The sequence below is a fragment of the Cyprinodon variegatus genome, unplaced genomic scaffold (assembly GCF_000732505.1).
Source record: "Cyprinodon variegatus isolate N-32 unplaced genomic scaffold, C_variegatus-1.0 Scaffold1541, whole genome shotgun sequence".
NCBI lineage: Eukaryota > Metazoa > Chordata > Actinopteri > Cyprinodontiformes > Cyprinodontidae > Cyprinodon > Cyprinodon variegatus.
In genome coordinates, this window is record NW_015151994.1 from 25,921 (window position 1) to 31,071 (window position 5,151).

Here is a 5,151-nt window from a genome sequence, read left to right on the forward strand (position 1 = left end):
GTATCTTAAAGCTTTGGATGTTGTTGGGCTGTGTTGGTTAACGCAGCTCTGCAACATTGCATTGACATCAGGGGCAGTTCCCCTGGATTGGCAGACTGGGGTGGTGGTCCCTCTATTTAAAAAGGGGGACCGAAGGGTGTGTTCCAACTACAGAGGAATCACACTCTTAAGCCTCCCTGGTCAGGTCTATTTTGGGAATCTGGAAAGGAGGGTCCGTCGGACAGTCGAATCTCGGATTCAGGAGGAGCAGTGTGGTTTTTGTCCTGGCCGTTGAACACTGGATCAGCTCTACACCCTCAGCAGGATTCTGGAGGGTGCGTGGGAGTTTGCCCAAGCAGTCTACATGTGTTTTGTGGATCTGGGGAAGGCGTTCGACCGTGTCCCCCGGGGGGTCCTGTGCGGGGTACTCCGGGAGTATGGAGTACCGGGCCCTTTAATAGGGGCTGTCAGGTCTCTGTACGACCGGTCAGAGCCTGGTCCACATTGCCGACAGTAATTCGGACTTGTTTCCGGAGAGGGTTGGACTCCGCCAAGGTTGCCCTTTGTCACTGATTCTGTTCATAACTTTTATGGACAGAATTTCTAGGCACAGCCAAGGTGTTGAGGGGATCTCTTTTGCTGGCCTTAGGATTGCGTCTCTGTTGTTAGCAGATGATGTGGTTCTATTGGCTTCATCAATGCGTGATCTACAGCTCTCACTGGAGCGGTTTGCAGCAGAGTGTGAAGCAGCCGGGATGAGGATCAGTGCCTCCAAATCCGAGACCATGGTCTTGAGCTGGAAAAGGGTATAGTACCTTCTCCGGGTGGGGAGGATGTGCTGCCCTTAGTGGAGGAGTTTAAGTATCCTGGGGTCTTGTTCACGAATGAGGGGAAGATGGAGCGGGAGATCGACAGGCAGATTGGTGCGGTGTCTGCTGTGAAGCGTGCACTGTACCAGTCCATCGTGGTGAAGAGAGAACTGAGCCAAAAAGCAAAGCTCTCGATTTACCGGTCGATCTACATTCCTACCCTCATCTATGGTCGTGAGCTTTGGGTCATGACCGAAATAGCGAGATCCCAGATACAAGCGGTGGAATAGAGTGTGTCTGGCTCTCCCTTAGAGATAGGGGGAGGAGCTCAGTCATCCAGTGAGGACTCAAAGTAGAGCCGCTGCTCCTCCACATCGAGAGGAGCCAGTTGAGGTGGCTCGGCCATCTGATAAGGATGCCTCCTGGACGTCTCCCTGGTGAGGTGTTCCAGGAACATCACACCGGGAGGAGGCCCAGGGGGAGACCCAGGACGCGCTGAAGGGACTATGTTTCTCGGCTGGCCTGGGGGCGCCTTGGGATTTCCCCGGAGGAGCTGGACCAAGTGGCTGGGGAGTGGGACGTCTGGGCCTCCCTACTGAAGCTGCTACCCCCACAATCCGACCCGACCCTCGATAAGCGGAAGTGGATGGATGGGTGGATGGATGGATGGATGTATGGATGGATGGATGGGTGAAGCAGAATGAAGAAAAGGGGTCCCTATGTCCTCCCACAGTCTAAGCCTATAGCAGCATAACTATAGAGATAGCTCAGGATAACCTAGCCTTAAAAGTAGACAGGGTCCTCACGGACTAAAACTGGTAGTTGGTTCCACAGGAGAGGAGCCTGATAACTAAAAGATCTGCCTCCCATTCTGACTATGGAGCTGGCAATTAGCAGAGTGCGCTTCTTCAGAGTGGAATAAATCAGTTAGAAAAGTGGAAGGGTTGGTGCTGACCAGTGGGAAGAGATTCACATCTACCCTTTTTAGATTCTGGTTCACCCAGTCACATGGCTGCTCCAGAAGTATTGGAGGATCACTACGTAGAAGTGTTCCTGGTCTGTTTGGCTCTGGGCTGTTAACAAATGGGCCTAGTCTAATTCCTGGTTGTTCAAAAGCCTGACGTCAGGACTCTAACTCTGACACGCTCGACTCCAAAGCTTCAAAAATGACTACACTCATTAGTATTACAAAAGGAAGCAGAATAATAACTGAACATCTGACACAGAGAGCAGCAGAGAGATTCTGTCTGTGACTCTCTGTTAGGAGGTTGGAGGGAGTAGCAGTTTAAGACTATGTTCGTGACACTGCAGGCAAATGTGACAATTCCAGTCGTTTTCACTACAACATGAACAGCCTAATTCCATTTTATCACCCACAAAAAGATCTGACTTGAACAACCTTTGTTAAGGTACTAAATTGATTGCATATCTGGTAGTTTTTAAAAAGCATCTGAGTCTGAACAGAATCAGTGCATCTTTTAGTCATTCACCGATTAGAAACTTTAGAAAACAGAAAAACAAGGCAAATTTGGCAAGGCAAATTTATTTGCATAGCACAATTCAGTACAAAGACAATGCAAACTGCTTTACATGATTAAAATAAAGGAAGATAAAACAGAATCAAAGCAAGTAGGAAAAATATATGAAAATAGATAAAATAAAATAAAATAATGCAGACTCCAACAATGACTTCTTTACAAGTACGAAAATGATTCAAAACTGCTTCTCTTTTTCTGTGTCACACGGAATAAGTGAAATTTTGAAAAAAAAAAATTGTTTCATTTTCTATTTAATAAAAAAAAACAACAAAAAAAATGAAAAAGGAAAGGAAAGACCTTGATGTTACTTATTTCACAAGACAACCAAATCTGGCATGGTGCTGATCACATGTGGGGGGAGAAAAATAGAGAAAAATGAGATGTTGCAGTTTCATGGCTCAGGAAGTAGGGGTTTACCTTTGACCTTTGGATTGCTGGTTTAAGCTCCTGCTCTAAGGATCTTGGGTGTTTTGTTTTTGGGCATTAAAGTTTTCTGCCTTGCCTAATTTTGGTGGACAGGGGGCCCAGTGGCCCCAATTATATGACAACCTCTCTTCTGTCAGCGAGAGAAGAGAACAGCTGATNGATGCCTCCTGGACGTCTCCCTGGTGAGGTGTTCCAGGAACATCACACCGGGAGGAGGCCCAGGGGGAGACCCAGGACGCGCTGAAGGGACTATGTTTCTCGGCTGGCCTGGGGGCGCCTTGGGATTTCCCCGGAGGAGCTGGACCAAGTGGCTGGGGAGTGGGACGTCTGGGCCTCCCTACTGAAGCTGCTACCCCCACAATCCGACCCGACCCTCGATAAGCGGAAGTGGATGGATGGGTGGATGGATGGATGGATGTATGGATGGATGGATGGGTGAAGCAGAATGAAGAAAAGGGGTCCCTATGTCCTCCCACAGTCTAAGCCTATAGCAGCATAACTATAGAGATAGCTCAGGATAACCTAGCCTTAAAAGTAGACAGGGTCCTCACGGACTAAAACTGGTAGTTGGTTCCACAGGAGAGGAGCCTGATAACTAAAAGATCTGCCTCCCATTCTGACTATGGAGCTGGCAATTAGCAGAGTGCGCTTCTTCAGAGTGGAATAAATCAGTTAGAAAAGTGGAAGGGTTGGTGCTGACCAGTGGGAAGAGATTCACATCTACCCTTTTTAGATTCTGGTTCACCCAGTCACATGGCTGCTCCAGAAGTATTGGAGGATCACTACGTAGAAGTGTTCCTGGTCTGTTTGGCTCTGGGCTGTTAACAAATGGGCCTAGTCTAATTCCTGGTTGTTCAAAAGCCTGACGTCAGGACTCTAACTCTGACACGCTCGACTCCAAAGCTTCAAAAATGACTACACTCATTAGTATTACAAAAGGAAGCAGAATAATAACTGAACATCTGACACAGAGAGCAGCAGAGAGATTCTGTCTGTGACTCTCTGTTAGGAGGTTGGAGGGAGTAGCAGTTTAAGACTATGTTCGTGACACTGCAGGCAAATGTGACAATTCCAGTCTTTTTCACTACAACATGAACAGCCTAATTCCATTTTATCACCCACCAAATTTGAACAACCTTTGTTAAGGTACCGTATTTTCACGACTATAAGGCGCATATAAACGTCTTTTTTCCCCTCAAAATGTGCGGCGCGCCTTATAGTGCTGTGCGCCCTATGTGTGTTGTTACTGCGGACGTTTGAGACCACCATGAGAATGTTAAAGGGGGAAGTGGGGGCGTGGATTGTGTATAAAACAACAGGTATGTGCTTTATGCAGAACTCCTCATCTCCTCATTGAGGAGATGATGAAAAAGTGGCTGAGGGAGGTGTATGTAAGGAGACCAGGTGGTTTTTTTTCCACGCATCACCATTGCTGTTAATCTGTGACTCCATGCGTGCCCATCTCACAGCTGATGTGAAAAACATGGTGAAACAAATGAACGCTGTGCTTGCTGTTATTCCTGGAGGTCTGACAAAGGAACTTCAACCGCTCGACATCAGTATGAACCAGCTGTTCAAAGTAATGCTACGTTCACACGTCTACTGTTTCATTTTTACTGCTTGTACCAGTTAGTTCTGACGCGCAAAAGTGTGTCTGACGCGCGTTGGGCGGAGCTACTCTATCCTTTCTCTGCCTTGCAGCTATATTTGCTGTGATCAGTGGGAATAAAGTAGTTTTTATATGTTTTTAAGTGAGAAAATCCACCTGAAAACTTAATCATTGCAGTCAGTTCATCCAGATTACCATCCTGCCTTCAATATTATTTCTGTCGGTGCCGTTCAGACCCCCACATACAGCGGTGCGCTGTCAGTAGAATCCCATTCAACAGCAGCCTCTGACCGGGTCGCCTCCTCGCGGTTCACTGCTGCGGCTGGTAGGTGTTTTTTCATCTAAATAATCTAAACTGCAGGCAGCAGGATAATAAAAGCGAACATATTCTGGCGGCAGATTTCTGCATTTTAAGTTAATTTATGCGTCAATAAACTGTTTCAGAGGAGTGATCACAGCGCTCTGTCATCAGCGATGTGTCTGTCTCACGGCCAGCTCCCAGGTTTGATTAATACTTTGCAAAAAATACATGAATAAAGCACAATCATACTCAGTTTTGCTCCCGCTTCAGAAAACATGCAAACTAAAACAGACGAATCTAGCGGCACAGTTGTGCAGCTCAGCTAAAGCTAGCATACTTGCACATTTGCAATGTTTTTTGAAAAAAAAAAGAGACTATTTTAAGATGTTTAAATTAAGATCTGTGGCTGATATGGTTGTGGTTTGACCGTAGCTATTAGCTGGGCTGCTTTTCAAAAACCATAGTTGCCAAAGTAATGCATTATTGTTT